This window comes from Podarcis raffonei, chromosome 4 (genome assembly GCF_027172205.1).
Source record: "Podarcis raffonei isolate rPodRaf1 chromosome 4, rPodRaf1.pri, whole genome shotgun sequence".
NCBI classification, from domain to species: domain Eukaryota; kingdom Metazoa; phylum Chordata; class Lepidosauria; order Squamata; family Lacertidae; genus Podarcis; species Podarcis raffonei.
In genome coordinates, this window is record NC_070605.1 from 90,203,466 (window position 1) to 90,223,225 (window position 19,760).

Consider the following 19,760-nt stretch of genomic DNA (forward strand, 5'->3'; position numbering starts at 1 on the left):
CTGCCTCTGAGCTGTGACCTCCATCAAACCACTGTTGTCAATCTATACTATCTTCCTCAACCTCTTCCCTGGAAGGGTCAGGATGGGGAGGTGGTCTCCACCATTCCTCCTCTGCCTATGTCCCAGAAATTCCAGCAGGTGCAGAATGCTGCAGCGAGGCTCCTCACGGGGTCTCTGCCATGGGAGCATATTCACCCAGTGCTTTTCCAGCTGCACTGGCTCCTGGTGGAGTACAGGGTCAGATTTAAGGTGCTGGTTTTGACCTTTAAAGCCCTTCATGGCCTAGGACCCTCGTACCTACGGGACCACCTCTTCCGGTATGCCCCATGGAGGACCTTAAGGTCCATAAATAGCAACACCCTAGAGGTCCCAGGCCCTAAGGAAGTTAGATTAGCCTCAACCAGAGCCAGGGCTTTTTCAACACTGGCTCCAGCCTGATGTCCAGCCTGGTGGAACGCTCTGTCTCATGAGACCAGGGCCCTGCAGGATCTGATTTGTTTCCGCAGGGCCTGTAAGACAGAGTTGTTCCGCCTGGCTTTTGGCTTGAAGTCAATTTGATTCCCTCCCTCTTTTTTTTCTTTTCCTTCTCCTCCTGCGATGAGGCTACATTTTAATGTTTCAAAGTTTTAGTGTTGTATTTTAATCTTGTTTTTAAGTTGTATTCATTCAACTTCTTTTTTATTATTGCTTGTTAGCTGCCCTGAGCCCGGCCTTGGCTGGAGAGGGTGGGGTATAAATAAAATTTATTATTATTATTATTATTATTATTATTATTATTATTATTATTATTATGTGACCTGATCCAGCAGGTCAAGGAACACGAAGGAAGGGCAGAGGAACACACACACACATACATACACACACACAAATGGAATTTTAGGTGCAAGTAGCTGTGCTAAATATCAAAGTGCTAGAATGTAAGACAATTTCTTCCAGGTTGCAACATGTGTTTGGTGCAACTTATTTTAACTTTGACTGCTCAGTGCCAGCATTTGCTCTCTTGAAACTGCTTTCAGATGGGTTGCTTAAACACTTCCAGAAATCTGTAAAGTGAAAGGGTACGTTTTCGAAGAACATCATTGCAGGTGTTGTAGTTTCCTTACATTTCTTTTTTCACTCCAACTTTCTATCGATCTGGCAGCAGAAGAAACAATTCGGCTCCGTGGCAGAAAGAAGCACAGATAATATTCTCAATATTTCTTCATGTGTTACAATTTGGAGTGCCAATATTTTTCATAAAGCAAAAGATGTTGGACCACAGTTTTCCTTTGCTATAAAATTGAAGTAGGTAAGAATCTGGGGGTACTCATGATGTTACTGGCCAACCATTTTTAGCTGGCCTGCCTGCCTTTTGTGGAGGGAAGATTGTATCTGATTTGCTTATTTTGGTCCCAGCTCCTGCCAACCTAGCAGTTCAAAAGCATGTCAAAGTGCAAGCAGATAAATAGGTACTGCTCTGGAAGGAAGGTAAACGGCATTTCCGTGCACTGCTCTGGTTCTCCAGAAGCGGCTTAGTCATGCTGGCCACATGACCCGGAAGCTGTCTGTGGATAAATGCAGGCTCCCTTGGCCAGTAAAGCTAGATGAGCGCCGCAACCCCAGAGTTGTCCGCGACTGGACCTAACGGTCAGGGGTCCCTTTACCTTTTGATTCCTTAATAAAATTATTATTATTATTAATACCCAGCTGTCTGACTGGGTTGCCCCAGCCACTCTGGGCAGCTTCCAACATATATAAAGACATAATAAAACATTAAACATTAAAAAAAACTTCCCTATACAGAACTGCCTTCAGATGCCTTCTAAGGTTGTATAACTGCTTATCTCCTTGACTCTGGGGTCACATAACTCCATAACCTCCAACATTTTTCTGATGAAGATAGGGATGTCATGAGAAAAGAGGGACATTCCAGTATCAAATCTGAAACCAGGATGGCTCTTGTAAAACCGGGACTGTCTTGGAAAATAGGGACACTTGGAGGGTCTGTTTTTGTGAGCACCCTGCCTTTCATGCTTCACCTTTCATGCTGCACTTCAGCTGGGCTTTCTAGTAAGTATGGGAAATTGAGGAGGCTGCCTATTCTGTGCCTGACAGCTCTTCATCTGCGTGTGCTTTTAAAGTGAAGCCTTTTTTACTTTAAAGAAATCAGTGCTAAACGGTGTTTTGTAAAAGAAAAGGAAGGAAGGAAGGAAGGAAGGAAGGAAAGGAAAGGAAAGGAAAGGAAAGGAAAGGAAAGGAAAGGAAAGGAAAGGAAAGGAAAAAAAGAACTACAAAGGAAATTCTCTTAAAAACAAAAACAGCAAGCACACTGATATTAGGCATTCGGTTGCTAGTCTCCCTGACTTTCTGTGTTTTAATGAAGTCGAATGGTAGAGAGGTCCCTCCGTCTGTGGGGGCTTTTACAGATCAGAAGGCTGCTGAGTGCTGGATAAACATTAAACGGGTAGAAGAAAACGTCCCACATCGAGAAATGATCAAGAAATAAAATGCCTGCAGAAAGACTCAGGAAAAAAATGGAAGCCTCTTTTGCAGGGAAACTAAACTTTTGAGAAATTGGATGAGAGATTTTGGCAAGTGTCAGAAACAGCAGGATGCGGAACAGCTGAGGCCGGTCTGCCCCACCTGTTTGTGGGTGGTAGCAGCAGCAGGGCTGGTGCCAGACCACCTGAGCACCAGAGCACTTTCACTGCAAGAATAATTGCAGGCCCCCCTTAGCTTGCTTCTCATCTGCCTGCTCATTTGCCGGCCCACCTGGGAGGTCTGCAGGTTGGAGAGGAGAAAGGAAATGAATGGATCTCTCAGGCTGATGACGGAGGACTATGTAGATCATCTAGGTATACCATGTGTGGGTATCTGTGTGGGTGAGAGAAAAAGATTTCTTTCTCTGAGCATGAGAATGAGATATTTGGCATATGTATATTATTATTATTATTATTAATAATAATAATAATAATAATAATAATAATACCCGACCCATCTGGCTAGGTTTCCCCAGCCACTCTGGGTGGCTTCCAACAAAAGATAAAAAACACATTAAAACATCAGTTATTAAAAACTTCCCTAAACAGAGCTGCCTTCAGATGTCTTCTAAACATCAGTTGTTTATTTCTTTGACATCTGAAGGGAGGGTGTTCCACAGGGTGGGTGCCACTACCGAGAAGGCCCTCTGCCTGGTTCCCTGTAACCTTACTTCTCGCAGTGAGGGAACCACCATAAGGCCCTCGGCGCTGGACCTCAGTGTCTGGGTTGGATGATGGGGGTGGAGATGCTCCTTCAATATGGGAGAGCAGAGTATGCAGTCTCTGACCTTAAAAGTTAGACAAGTCATCTGTTCTGCAGGTAGCTTATCATCTGCTGCCTGAGTGGCCCACATGCAGTCTAGATCAGATTGCAATCTGTAGGATCTGATGTCGTATGCTGATAGTCTTCCATGACAACATCCTCAAGGAAGAGCCATCGCTCAGTGCTAGGTCATCTGTTTGCATGCGGAAGCAGACGTGTAGCATGGGGCAGCCAGGGAGGCCATGGCCCAGAGCACAAAATTATGTGTGGGTGGGGCCAGGGACCCCTATACAGGCACTGGCTTCCATGGGGATCTCCACCCCACCCTGGCAGAGGCTGCAGAGCAGTTCAGGGCCACGATAAGCAGCATGGGTGGAAGGAGGTGGGCAAGGGGAGCCTGCAGGTTGGAGAGGAGGAAGGAAATGAATGGATCTCTCAGGCTGATGATGGAGGATTATGTAGATCATCTAGGTATACCATGTGAGGGTATCTGTGTGGGTGAGCTCAGCCCAGCACACCTCTCTGCAGACGTCCAGGGGATTCGACCACCAAGAACCATGTCAGTCAGCCGGGCTCCCCCCTGTGCAGGCAGGCAGTGTAGACAGTACAGAGGTAGTTGATCCAAATGATCTGACTCAATATAAGGGAGCTTCCATTGTTCCTAATCAGTAAGCAAATAGCAAGCAAATAGCTTTAGCTCAGGCCTGCCCCTCCTTGCTTCTCGAACCTCCTTCTGGTTCTGCCCAAGTACAAGAATGTTGTATTAGGCAAACCTTGACACGGATAATATATGTGTACATATAAATTATCTCACATCGCCATCAGTATCTGATGTGTGGTAAATTAATTTCCCCTTTGTTGGCAAGTTGATAGAGATTGTTGTCATACCAAGCAGTTTTGTATGTCTGATGTGGTGTGCAGACACTTGACTAAAGCCTTAACCCATCTTGAGGATCTCTCTTAAATATAATAAACAAATTGCTGGCTCTAAGCATTTCTCAATGCAGTTGCCACAAATCAAAGCCTATTATTAGCTGCGGTTGGTATGTTTTAAAACCAAGAGCTGTTCCTTGTATTGTTCTCCGTGTCTAATCATGCAGGAAGATGCTTTCATAAGCAGTTCTATTGCCATAAGACAACAGCCATTTTTCATAGCTCATCTCCCCTAAAATAGATCTTCCCCAAATGAACCCTTTTAAAATAGTGTCTAGAGGGGGTTAATAAAACAAGAACCACCAATGCCAAATTGGCTTTTTTGAAGCACCAGGAAGGGAATTACTGGTACATAGACCTGAGATGGGGATAGATGGGAGAGTGTGCTTCTTATCCACGTCACTTCAATTTCCACATTAATCTCATGATGATGAAGGTGATTATTTTAAAAGCTCTTTACATACAAAGCTGTTTAAAAATGTATTTTCTCTTAAACCGCTAAAAATATTTTTAAAATCTCAAAATATGCATTTCTAACCACAGTTCTTTTGAGTGCAGAATTGTGCCACAGCATTCAGAGAAGTGCAAACTCCAAAGGATATACTATTATGTAAATACTATTCTGATTTATATAGATCCTTTTTGGTGGCCACAAGCAGCATCGTGGCAGCATATTGGTCCAGGAGTTGAGTCTTCCGGGATAGTTCATATCAGAATTTGCAAACAGCACTTTCTTCCAGCATCCATAGCAGAGAGAACTGGCTATACTGACATTGCTGAATGCTCTAAAGGAGAGGTCAATAGCCCAGAGCCTCTCAGAGTATTCTGTTGAGAAGGTTAGAGGTCAGAGTCTTTGACAATGTGCTATTAGTTACCACCAGTGATGGAAGCAATTGCTTCCTGGGGTCCCCATACACACTGCCAATATTCTAAGTTCAATGAGGTATATGTAAAAAAATGTCTAGAACTCCATTACATTTTGTTAGTGCATGCTCCTGCTCATAAACCACTCAGGACTAGGCTACCTCAGAGAACACATCATCCCATGTAGATATGCTTGATCACTGAGATTAGCATTAACATTAGCCCACATATATCCTCCTTGTGGGGACAAGATGAAAGACATTATTTGTTGTGGTCATCACCCAATAGGACCACCTCCCCTCAGAATTTTGACAAGCACTGGCAATACGATGCTTCTGGTGCTTATTTATTATTATTATGATTGTTGTTGTTGTTGTTGTTGTTGTTGTTGTTGTTGTTATTATTATTATTAAAATCATTATTCATTTCAATGCCCTCCCATCATATGTCAAGGAAATAAACAACTATCTGACTTTTAGAAGACATCTGAAGGCAGCCCTGTTTAGGGAACTTTTTAATGTTTGAGATTTTATCACTTTTTATTATTAATAATATTCCGTTGGGAGCTGCCCAGAGTGGCTGGGGAAACCCAGTCAGATGGGCAGGGTATAATAATAATAATAATAATAATAATAATAATAATAATATCATCATCTGCATTTTGCTCAATTTCTTCTGCTGATCCTATCTCGAATTTTGCCCACAATTTCGTTTGTTTGCAATGCTTTACTGAATAGTCCAAAAAGGGCTCCATTCTTCTACAATCAATTCATTGTAAAAATTACGTTTCATGTAGTATGCTGTGTTAATTTTTCTGGCGTTTTAATTCCTCTCCCTTCATTCATAGACCATCATATTTTAAATCCGTAAGTGGTGTACCAACAATTAGACATAAATGTTGCTCCCTTTCCCCAATGGCTCTCCTGGAATTGTAAATCAGGGTTGCCAACTGATCTGGTGGGGAGGAGGAAGATGCAAGAACCTTGGCTTGTTCTAACTTGCTCTGACTCTAAAAGCAGAGTGAGGCAAACAGATGTGTGGGTGCTTTTCACAACATGGTTAATAAAAGCTCACTTGCTAATGTCACCATATCACTAAGTGGTAAAAGCTGGGAAGAAAGTTTACAGAATCTAAGTTGCTCACCGAGAAGTAAACTTGTCATGTTTTACTCTCTTAAAAGGGTGTCATAAGCAGCACACACAGAGAGACACATACACAAAATACCTGTTTTAAAGTTGTTCTGAAACTGGTGCAGTTGGAAGGTGGCTGTTACTTTTCATCGGTAATAAATGGTGTCGCAGGAAATGCCCAGTGATATATGAGATTGATTGTGTGAAAACTGTATATAGGGTCACTAGATTGCTTCTCTGTTGTTCTGGTGTTGCTCCTGTGATTTTAACAGCAGCTTGACATGCATAAAGCTTTTTTTTTTTTTTTTGAATTTCCAATCTTTGTGCTCAGAAAAATTTGATCTGGTAAACACCTCTGTGTTAAAGGCACAGGGGGAAGGTTCAACAAAAAGTGCTGATGGCAACTATGAAGAGGACCCAGTTTTAAACAAGCCTCCTGTTTCTACTAATTGTTGTTAAAAAGGGAAAGGTAAAGGACCCCTGACAGTTAAGTCCAGTCGCAGACGACTCTGGGGTTGTGGCGCTCATCTCACTTTACAGGCTGAGGGAGCTGGTGTTTGTCCGCAGACAGTTTTTCCGGGTCATGTGGCTAGCATGACTAAGCCGCTTCTGGCGCAATGGAACACCGAAACCAGAGCAGCGCACAGAAACACAGTTTACCTTCCCACTGGAGTGGTACCTATTTATCTACTTGCATTTTCTGGTGTGCTTTTGAACTGCTTTGTTGACAGGAACTGGGACGGAGCAATGGGAGCTCACCCCGTCACAGGGATTCGAACCGCCGACCTTCTGATCAGCAAGCCCAAGAGGCTCAGTGGTTTAGACCACAGTGCCACCTGCATCCCTACTAACTGTTGTTAATAGGCGCCAATTTGTTGGGGTTTAAGAAGTTGCACTTCATTCCGCCCTTGCAAGTTTCCAGGGTGGATTTGAAAAACAAACAGGCCCAAAAATCTTCTGTATCTTAGGTTCCCATACAGGAAGTAATCCTGCACTCCCTCTCCTCTAGCCTTTTCAACCAGCTAGGTCTCCTATAGCAGTAAGCAACTGGTGATGTTAGGACCATGACCAATTTTCTTTTGGTCAGTTGGCAACATTCCAATTACCCTAGCTAGCTATATAGTCATACCTCAGGTTACAGATGCTTCAGGTTGCATTTTTTCGGGTTATAGATGTGCCAAAACCCAGAAGTACCGGAACGGGTTACTTCTGGATTTCGGCGGTCTTGCATGCACAGAAGTGCTAAATCGCACTTTGCGCATGCGCAGAAGCGTCAATTCGGAACCCATGCTTGTGCAGATGTGGTGCTGTGGGTTGCAAATACTGTGGGTGCTGTGGGTTGCAAATGTGCCTCCCGCACAGATCACATTCGCAACCTGAACATCCACTGTATAAGAACTGCTTGGCTCCATATCATTCTCCACACATTTTAAAAACTTTTAAATCTTTCCACCATGTGCCCTTACTAGCTGAAGCTGAGAATGTGAGACAAGGTTTTCTCAGGAGTTGTGTCTCTGCTGTGGAGTGTCTCTTCAGAAAATAAAACATGGACAATTTAATAATGTTATCTGCCCTGGTGAAATGGAATTCCATTCCATTTATGAACCACTTCTCATCAAATATCTCGAAGAGATTTAAAAGTTAAAACAAGAATATAAAATATATAACGCCATGTCATATAGAACAAACATTTAAAACCATTTCAGATAGGAACCACCCATGCCCCCCACAATTCCTTACTTTCTTAATAAAAATAAGTATCCTGTCACAAAGGCTAAAAAAAGAAAACTGCACTCAGAAGCCAACTGAGGCAACATCTCATTTAAAGCACTCTTGTACCACTTTACAGTCATTGTTTCCCCCAAAGATTCCTGGGAACTGTAGCTTGTTATGGTTCCTAAAAGTTGTTAAAGGTAAAGGTAAAGGTACCCCTGCCCGTACGGGCCAGTCTTGACAGACTCTGGGGTTGTGCGCCCATCTCACTTAAGAGGCCAGGGGCCAGCGCTGTCCGGAGACACTTCCGGGTCACGTGGCCAGCGTGACAAAGCTGCATCTGGTGATCCAGCGTAGCACACGGAAACGCCGTTTACCTTCCCGCCAGTAAGCGGTCCCTATTTATCTACTTGCACCTGGGGTGCTTTTAAACTGCTAGGTTGGCAGGCGCTGGGACCGAGCAACGGGAGCGCACCCCGTCTTGGGGATTCGAACCGCCGACCTTTCGATTGGCAAACCCTAGGCGCTGAGGCTTTTACCCACAGCGCCACCCGCGTCCCTAAAAGTTGTTAGGAGACCTCAATTTCCCCCACAGAGCTACAATTCTCAGTGTAGTTAAATCACCATCCCCTCTTCACAGGAAACTCTGGGAACTGTAGTTCTGTGAGGGGAACAGGAGTACTTTAAATGTACAATGCAGCTGTGGCCTTAGAGCCAAAACCATGGCTCAGACGTTTCAGTCCCTATTGGGAGCATCTTTTATTGCTGATCATCTGCATAATAGCCCAGCTTCAGTCTCAAATGGGAGCCATGTAACTCAGCCCTGACTGAATGTCTCAGGAGCCGAATTGACACCATATGTGCAGAAACAGCTTCCCTGCTTCCCACTGGGGCCAGGAGCAACCAGCAAGAAAAAAAAAATAGTTCAAAGCACTGGCAAGGAACTGGTTTGCAGCTCTTGTCAGGAACGCACCAACTTGTGTTGCAGTCGCTGGAAGCGATTCTCCAAGCTGTTCCCCAACTGTTATTATTATAGACATGAGAAGCATTGATGGCACCAAAGAGTTGTTGCATGAGCTCTTTGTACCCAACACTGGTGGCTGTGAGCAGTTTTGTTATAAATTGGTCAGTAAATCCCTTTCCCCTCCTCCTTTATTTCAGCAGTGTTTTCAGCATCTGTTGAAATCTGCAGGAGAGCAAAACAATGGAATAAAATGTGAGCGATCGTGCAATTTACAATGGTTTAATCATGCTAGCACAATATGAATCAGTATGCCTCAAGCGTGGGGGTTAAAAATCAATACAAAGTAATTTCTAGGGTATAGTGGAAAACATCTATAATAATTGAAGAGATGTTAAATAGGGCAACACATTTCGAATGCAGTGCCCCAAACAAAAAGAAAACCCTCTTTGCATAAATTTTGACACACTTGTTAATAAGCAACCACTTATTTTTATTTTTTTGCACTAAGCAATTATGTTAAGGCTTTGAACTTGCCTGTTGTTGCTACACCAAAACAATTATTTTTATTCTGGTATGCAATACGATTAAATTCGTGTTGGATTTCCTTCAGAAGTCTTCAATATATTGTTATTGGAAATGGTGGTGTAGTCATTACATGGGTGCTCATTCTCTGCTTTGCCATGTTCTTCTTATTATTCCATTTTAGCATAACCCTGTTTGATACTGCTATTCATTCCCATATTAACAAATGTGTTTTCTGCAGCATCAGTTGGTTTAGTTCAGAAGGCATGAAGCCTAGGGACAACGCAATGTTTATGCGGAAGTGATTTAGAAGAACCTAGATTATGTTTGGCACAGCATAGGAAATCTTCAGTTGATTCCCAAACTTCACGATGGATATGTATGGAATGGGATACGGGGCTCATGGAAAAAAAACCCAAAAAACCAAAACAAAACCAGAGTAGAGCCTGAATCTGCTTAAATTGACTAATGGGACTTCTGTCTCTGTCCATGGTTATGTCACAATCCCCCATTGCTTGCATTGCATTCATGTTACCAGGATTCAAGAGCACATATGGACGTTCAGTTGTGGGGGTATCGCCTTTGCATTTGATTCCAAGTATCTTAACAACAGATCCTAAAAATGCAAAATTTGTCTTCTTACTAAGGTTTCCCTCCATGTAAAGCATATTGAACTGATATCTTGAGATCTGGGTTTTTTTATTTAAAAAGTGCTGCATGCTTGGATGAGTCTCTTACTCTGCCTTACCTACCTTGTCCTGAAATGATGACTGGCAGACGAGGGAAGAAAATAATCCCTTTCCTCATTCTCTACCTTATCACTCACTTTTAATGATAGGGAATTGTCAATGTGATGTCAGCTGTCTAGATACTGCATTGCAGATGTGAATATTTTAAGTCGAGAACTCCTTAGTTCTGCATGCCGTATGCAAAGAAGGAACGTAAGACCATTAGAAGCTGAAAAAGCAATGGATACATGGTTCATTATGACTTACACTGAACACTTTCCTCACTCCTGTTTAACTGGGACTGGTGTGAATTGGACGTTGGGAAAACCTAAACTATTGACTTGAGAGGAAAATGCATGAAAATCATGGTGATTGACAGCATTTGACCTGCTTGAAGTTTCCATACCAGGCTTGGGGTTCACCACCCAGGAAAGGGCATGGAAACTAAGTACAAGGGCACTCAATGGAAATGAGAATGTCAAAGGTCAAAACCGACTCTTGAACAAATGCCATCTCAGGATTGGCAAATAAATACTGACAGGAAGGTTGCAGGCCTGTGTCACTCATTGCCCCAGGAGGAGCAGTGCTGGTCAGGAAGATGGATTTCCTGCAATCTGGAGGAGACAGAGAGGAAGGACCAGGCTGGACACACGTTTTCCTGCTCCTCAAGTGTCACTCAGTAATGGGCAGTTTGGCCCACTTCCATTCCATATCAACTTTGCTTGCAAACAGCCTGAAAAAGATTTCTGGTGACTGGCGAGAAACTGCCGAAGAGGAATGTGTAAATTTCCGTATGAAATAAACCTTCTAAACCTCTACAGAATAGGATATTGGGGAATTGATAAAACAGAGTTGTATTTCTATGTGGGTGCAACTCTTAAGCTGCATTATAGGATTAGGGCTAATTTATTCATTATTCATTTGGAAGCCTAAATTTTGACTGAAATTGGGTGTTTATATGTGGAACTGTATACACAGCAGCAATTAGAAAAGTAATACATAACATTTTTTGAAGCTCTTTCTTTTCAGACTGCTCTGTATTTTCACTAATTGAATGTCAGAATACCCCTATGGGGATAGCTAAGTAAATACTATTATGATTTATATAGATCCTTTTTGGTGGCCTCAAGCAGCATTGTGGCAGCATGCAGGGAACTAGAATATTAACATGGGGACTACAATGGCACTATGTTTGTTCTTGTGATGCCTGGAGTTCTCTAAAAGAGGCAACCTATCTCCCCATACACTGAGCTCCTCTGGCTGGACGAATTGGGGCAACATACATCTTCCTAATTATTTTTGAATCAGATCAACGTGGAATGTATCTAAGGCTTGGGGATCCAGGAATCACAAAAACAGAATGGGGTAGCATTCTGTAGGCTGAGGTAAGTCATTTGGAGAATATAGAAGTAGGCATTGAGATGAAAACACATTTAGAAAAACCACCCTTGATTTTCAAAACTGCAAGTTGGCACCAAGTGTGTAGTCCACAGCTACTCACAACTCTTCAGGAGCAAAATAACCTATATATTCTGCTATTTCCTTCTAAATTCTTTTCCTCCTGTCCCAGCTAAAAGAACTTTTGTAAGAGTTGTGCAGCCATTAATGTTCAACACACAATTTCCAACCTTGATTTATTTCTATGACTAGTATAATAAATCCACTTTCAGAACCATCTATTCTGAATTTCATAGATACTATCTAGTTGTTAGGTTGGTTTTCCCCCACCCCAATTCAGAGAAAGTGCATCAAATTTCTATGTAAGGATTGGTGGGTTGCTTCAGACCTTCTTCCAGATTTCTCCCCCCGCCCCCCCCCCCAGCAATGAATACTTTGCTAACAGAGACTTTCTGGACAATGTGAGAAGCATTGGCTGGATAATTCTTGTGAGTGGTGATGGTCTAGACCAGCTTTTCTCAATCTTGGGTCTGCAGGTGTTGTTGGACTACAACTCCCATCATCCATTGCTAGCAGGACCAATGGTCAGTAACACTGGGAGTTCTGGTCCAACAATATCTGGGGACCCAAGGCTGAAAAAGGCTGGTCTAGGCATTGCATCTCATATGGTGTTTCTTTTTGGTGGGGAGGGAGCGGATCCATCAAAATGCAGTATTTCATAAGAAACAATGGGGTAGATATGGATTGTTCACTCACCTTTTCCCAAGCCAGTGATGGAAGTGCAGTGAATGCAGAACAAATGAGAGTGTTGTTTTCAGAGATATCATCCCCTGTGTTGCTTTCAGAGACATCATCCTTGCACAGCTGAGATGGAAATCCACTTGAAGAAACAGCTATGCGGTTTTGTAACAACACCGGGAGTATTTATTATATATATCCCAGCTAAAGAAGCATCTGTCTTAGATTGACAAATGCTTGTAAACACTGGGTTAAGGCTTACATTTTTCCTTTTATTGCTTCCACTATTGCAGTACTTAGTGTGTGGTTTAATGGGTCACCTAGTGTTTTGAGAAGTCTTGAGTTGAGACCATAGCATATATTTCCCCTGGGTATCCTTGGGACATCTGAGTTGGGAGACATTCCCCCTTTCCTTATGAACTCGCTTATTTGAGCTTTTTGTTTGATTTAAAGGAAAGATTTGCCAGATGTCAGTCTATGTTCCCATAACTAAAATCTGTGGTCAAAGTATATGGTGGACTTTGCTCTTGTCAGATAAGGTCAAGTTCAAACAAACAGAAGAGGCCAAAGGCCAAGTTTTCAAAATACCTGCATCTGTTCCCAGCCATTTATTAATGGCTACTCTTAACATCCTGAATAGTACACTGTAAAATTTTATTTATTAGTTAATTGCATTTCTATCTCACCCTTCATCCCAAAGGAACCCAGGGCAACAGATACCAAAGTGGCAAAAAGAAGCAATTAAATTTGCATTTAGTGGATTCTGCTTATGAATTGCTTCCCATACATCATCTCAAAGTTAATTTGTGGGGGGGGGGGATCAGCAATTAAAATAATTACAAACAATTCCATATGTAAAAACACTTTACAATCCAATGCAGATTGGGATAAAAGCCTTGTTGAAAATGGGAGGTCTTCAAAATTAAAACAAAAAAAACATGTTTAGAACAAAAACATCTAAACGCATTGGCATGAAAATGCTAAAGTATGCATGACATGGGACAAATAATAATAATAATAAAACGAAAACAAAAGATAGCCCTTCACTGAAAGTGGATTGTGAATTGAAAAATAGATATAGATGCAGCACAGAAATGGATTTGGTAGGCATACCATGCTAAAAGCATAGAAATCTCTGCCCTTTTCAAAAAGAGTATAAAGCATGACGTCTTCACTGCAATTCACAATTTTCTAACTATGCCAGCAAAGGCCATGTTTACCCTTAGAAGCTACAAACTACACCAAGAAGTGGAGTGGATTATAACACAGTTTTCATTCCACCGTGGCACTGGAACCATCTCTGGGGGCCTGGGAACCCACAATTTTTCTGTTGTGTGGGGCCCAAGTTGGCCATGCTGCACCACGGTTTGATACGCTACAGTCCCACAGGTTCAGACCTGGTTTGTGGGAATCACGGGAAAAGAACAAGCCAGATGGGAAGTTATGATGAGATTGGAGGTGGGCAGGACTGACATGGGGGTTCTCGCATGATCTGTGCCTCCCATTCTTCAGACCTACTGGTACTGAATGCACACCTGTTGCCACACATACATTCCCTTTGCTACTCCATCACGTTGTTCTGTTATGTCACGATGTTCTGTGGTCTGTGTTCGCCTGAGCTTGAGTCTGGACTAAGGATTCTGAGCCCCTGTGTTCTGATTCGATACATGATATTCAATCACAGAACATTTCAGGATTTGGGCCTCTGCCTCTGACCCTTAAACTCTGAGTTGCGTGTCTAGACCCCGCAACCACCCCCTTGTAGAAGGATAAAACACACCAGGACACAGATATTAGGTTATTGTTAATTGGGCAAATTTAGGCCACAACTTTATTGATTACAGAATGTGAGTGGTAATTGGCTTAGGCATTGAATGGATATCTGACTCCTGCCCGTTGTGCAGGGAGTCCGGTAAGGGTAAACCACCAGAATGGGGAGCCCCGTCGATGCAGACCAACTCAAGCTCCCCCAGGTGTTCCTGACGGGGTCATGTCATGGCCCTAGCCCCACCCCGGGCTTTGGACAAGATCCACACCCCCGGATTCCTTTAATGGAATACCCTTAAGCTTGGAGGGGCAGGTGATGGCCACATCTCCCCTCCCCCATCAAATGGTCAAACAATGCCTAACTGCAAAACCTTACAAAGTTGTGACGATTGCTATGAGTTAGGCAAAAACCAAATGGCCCATGCCAATTCTGCCAAGTGAAAAAATTCCTACCAGGCCCGTTAACGATGACCAACCAAGGCCCATAGCAAGGCCAATGAAAACCTGCAAAAGAGGGAGGGAGGGTGGGAGATTGAAGAAGCAAGCCAAGAGGAAGCCCTCCGGCTCACGCCTCCACTTAAATGGTCCCGGCCACGCTCCCACCAGCCAGCTGAATGGCTGGCTGAGTGCTGACGTGGCTGGGATCCCCAGGGCAACGTGGGACTTTGTCCCCCACCCCTGGGGAAGAGTGGGTGGCCACGCGGTCCACTGCAACTCCTCTCCACTATGAAGTGGAGCAGATTTATGATTCGCAGCATGGAAGTTTAGACAGCCAATCATGTTGGGAGTGGGAGTGGCCCAGGCTTTCAGAAATGTATTTAAGCAGTTGCTTTGCCCCTGTTGTCCAGTTCTGTTAGTTCAAGAAGGGTTCTTGCTGTTATCACTGTGTCTTGCCTTGTGGGAACCCACCTACACTTCAGGGATGTTCTGCAATCACCACGATATCACAATGCAGGTGTGGATGACATTACAAAAGCAGAGAAGGGACATAGACAACTGTCTGCTGTTGTCAACAGTGCATGTGAACTTATGAGCCTTAAGCAGTTCTTGAACTACATGAAGCACTGAAGATAAGATTGCTGGTGTATTTCAAGCCCAGTGAACTGTTTTAAATTTCACACAGGATGAGGCAAATCTAAACCAGGTTTTACAGATGATTACTGTACACACATAAACCTTAGCATAAATTTTCCCAAGGCTTCCCTTGAAGCAGGGTCTGGCCACAATAAAATGCCGATAAAACATGATACACCTTTACAGTGTTTCATAGTGAAGAAGCCTTTTGTCTTCTGTTGCAAAGCCTCTTTTGTAAAGAGCACTTTAAAATTGGTGAAGCTTTGTCATTAAACAGAGTGTCTTTTATTTATCCCATTGGAACCTTCCATTCCTTTAAGAGTAACATGCATATAATTTCCACAAAAACCTTATGGAGCAGGTTAAACTGAGAGATAATGATTTGCGCACTGGTACCCAGTTGCTAAGGGACGCGGGTGGCGCTGTGGGTTAAACCACAGAGCCTAGGACTTGCTGATCAGAAGGTTGGCAGTTCGAATCCCCGCGACAGGGTGAGCTCCCGTTGCTCGGTCCCTGCTCCTGCCAACCTAGCAGTTCGAAAGCACGTCAAAGTGCAAGTAGATAAAAAGGTACCCCTCTGGCGGGAAGGTAAACGGTGTTTCCGTGTGCTGCTCTGGTTCCCCATAAGCGGCTTAGTCATGCTGGCCACATGACCCGGAAGCTGTACGCTGGCTCCCTCGGCCAATAAAGCGAGATGAGCACCGCAACCCCAGAGTCGGTCACGACTGGACCTAATGGTCAGGGGCCCCTTTACCTTACCCAGTTACTAAATCTGGATTTGAGCCACATCATGGTTTAAAACTCGGATTTGAACCATGGTCCAGCATTCTGATTATCATATTGAGACAATATGAAAGATATTGGGTACCTCCAAAATCATCAACCTACCTTCTCTCATATACTGTGTGCTACGAAGGGCATAAAATAATATGTGCTCCAAATTTCCTATCCTCACTTCACTTCTGAGCTGGCAAAGGTGGGGCACCAAGTCACACAGCATGTATTTTATATTAATGGGCACAACTGGGAGACCATTTTCAGCAGTAGCTTGAAAAATTATATATCCATGACTTATAATTCCAGCCTCTGCCAGTTATTATGCCTTACAAATGTATATAGCATTAAAAAAATTAGTCAACTGCATCGTAGCTTTTCAATGCAGTGTTTACAATTCTGTACCTGAAATCCTTCTCAAGAATAGGTCCTCTTTGCACTCTCAGTTCCCAGTGAAACGTCCCCTTCTTCTCATTCATGAGCCAAAATACAGCCTTCATGGCTTGCAGTCATCTCATCTACTTTTCCCTTCCTATCTCTGGCACAGTTTTCACAATTTACTATGAAACTGCAATTGTGTTATGCTTTTTCAATGTACCCCAATTCTGGACAAGATTTCTTCTCTGTTGCTTCCCCAAGTAAAACACAAAGGTACTTTCTCCTACCTAGATTCAGTGATCTGAAGTTATTCAGGATTGTTCACCATTTTGGGGGAATGTGCTAGTTAATTGGGGCAACTCTTCCAGATAGGCAGCAGTCTGTCCTCTGGCAGAACAGAGCCATGGACACAGTGGGAAATGACTCCCCTCGTACCATGAAACTAAATTCTCAGGTCCTCCAGGTGTCCTTATTTTCCAGGGACAGTCCCCGATTTACAGAAGCCATCCCAGTTTCTGATTTGATTCCAGAATGTTCCACATTTCCTTAGGAAGCCACTCTTCTCATTGGAGAAATGTTGGAGGGCATGGAGCTATGCGACCCCCAAGCCAAGGAGATTAAGTAATTATGCAACATTTAGAAGACATCTGAAAGGAGACCTATATAGGGATTCTTTTTTTAAAAAAAAAAAGTTTACTGTTTTATTATGTTTTTATATACGTATGTTGGAAGCCCAGAGTGGCTGGGGCAACCCAGTCAGATGGGCGGGGGATAAATAATTTAAATTATGGTGATGATTATGGAATTGGATGTCCCTATTTTCATCGGAGGAATGTTGGAGGGTGTGAATTCTTCTCAGTCACTCGTGTTCTGGAACAGTTTACTCTCTGAACATGGAGTGGTACTCTGCTACATGTATGTCATGCCCTGAGCAACTGTGAGAACATCCCCATGTATAGAGACCTCATTTAATCATTCACAGTTCTCTTGGAAGACACAGAGCTGGTTTAGCAGCTGTGTGCATGCATTTGGTCTAGCTTGTGCTCAGTGTTCCCCGTTCAAAGCAAAGATCAGCTAATTAGCGGTTCTGCTTGTTCCCTGCCCAATTGCTGACTGGCCTCTTTCCCACATGGTTTCCCTTTCCATGTGATTGACTTGCAATGTGATCATAACACTGTTAACTGAGAAGTAAGCTCCACTTATTTCACTGTGACACACTTGGGAGCAAATATGCTTAGGATCACAGCACACAACATCTTTGCACTAATATCGAGTTCTCCTCCCCTCCCCGTCCCTTACGCTGCAAGAGCTGTTCAGAAACCTGTTGCTATAGCCAGCCCACTTATTTACAGCGGCACTAGCTTGATTTTTACTCCTAGAAATAAAAATAAAATATATTTGCTGCATCTAATAAGAATGATCTCTATGAGGTTTTCCCCCCCAGTCGTCTGTAATTTTACATCAGTCAAATGATGCTTCTTTTTCATTCAGCAAAACAGGAAGAAATTCTTTTGCTGCTGCCTGAGAATTTGAATGGCACCTCATAGCCCAGAGAGAGCAATAACAGATTTTTTATTACTGTCTTATAGAAGTCCCAGATGATAGGGATTTATATACTGGGAACTCTGACAGATCCCTAATTATAACAAAAGCAAGATTTTGATCTTGGTTCAGCTTGAGGGGTTTTATGACGAAAACGAGACCTTCTTTTAATGCCAACCCTCAATAAAAAGACCACCGCTTTCCTTAGTCTATCAGGATTTTTATTGTATATGCAATTGACTGAAATTTTTCACCATCACTTCCCATCAGACTGGGAGAAGACACTGGTGATTGGAAGTTCCATAAAGAGCATGCAATGAAAAATATGCTGATGCCAACTTTGTGCTCAGTGCTTCACAGTATTGGAGTATGAGTTATGGCATGTCAACATCATTTAGCTGATAGGCAGCAGGGGTTTCCTTTCTGAAGAGATTCTAGCTTTTTATAAGCTCTGAAGACCTGATCTAAAGTTCACAAACTTTCATGTTCCTTACTTTTTTATTGTAATATTTATGTCCTGTGTTTCTGTCGCTCTCCACTCCAAAACAACCAAGAACCATAATTTTTTAAAAAACCAATAATAATAATACTATATTTCTGACATTTTTATACCATCCTTCATCCAAAAATCACAGGGTGGTTTACAATATACAGTGGTACCTCGGGTTACAGACGCTTCAGGTTACAGGTGCTTCAGGTTACAGACTCTGCTAACCCAGAAATAGTACCTCGGGTTAAGAACTTTGCTTCAGGATAAGAACAGAAATTGTGCGGCGGCAGCACAGCAGCAGCGGGAGGCCCCATTAGCTAAAGTGGTACCTCAGGTTAAGAACAGCTTCAGGTTAAGAACAGACCTCCAGAACTTATTAAGTTCTTAACCTGAGGTACCACTGTAAAAACATAGAAATACAAAAAACACATTCCATAATAGCAAATAAAAACAATACCTTCCTGATTTAAGAGGCCAGAGAGAAGAGGAATATTTTTGCCTGGAACCTAAAGTTACGTAAGGAAGGGAAAGTAGAGGGACAAAAACAAAAAACAAAACAAAACAAACAACACCTCTCGGACTTGAAATCACAGGACAATCAAAACTGTGGATTGGGCCTTACTTGAATTTCTTCCTTTAATGGATGTATTGTAGAGTAGAGCTAATTTTGTTTCATATGTTGCCATTTAAGGTGTTTAGCTTACTGCCTCAAGTCCTTAAAGATCTTGATGCTGGAAGGTACATTATGCCATCCTGGAACATGACTTAATAGAACACAATAGCTTGGAAATGTATTAAAGAAAATGAGGTGTGCAGAAGTCCAAACCAAATTCATTTATTTCTAGGCAGTTTTATGGTCACATCACCCTAGCGAATTCTCTAAGATATTGAAAGTACAAGAAATTCATACAAGAAGAGGAGAATGACTAGGGAGAGCCTGGTCCTTGAAGCTTGCCACTGTATATCCGAAGCCCTATTTGCTTTCAAGGGTTTCCGCAGTCTATGGAGTGCTTTGAGAATGGGGCAGCCCAGGAGCAATTTAAGAAAATAACGGATGGTGTGTAGTTATGATTGTTTAGGGAACACTTCTGTAATTCGTATCAGTCATCTAACTTTTAGCATCTTTAAAGTATAAGAACTTTTCCCATCATTATTTTCCATTTTATGCTTCAGCTGCTTTCAAGCCTGACCTAGATTGAATGATGGTGCGCGGCAAAAAAAAATTCTGAGCAGTACTACTGCTGTAGGACTTTCAAGTTAGAAATGTAGATGCTGCAGTGACAGACCTTAGGCTGCTTCCACACCTCTCCAGCTGCAATCCTATGCACCCTTACCTGGGAGTAAGTCCTATTGAAATCAGTGAGATTTATGTCTGAGCAAGCATGTATAGGGCTACCATTGGGCTAAGATCTAGTCCCCAATCATACAAAGTTTCCAGTTAAACTTTTCTATTGTATTGATGG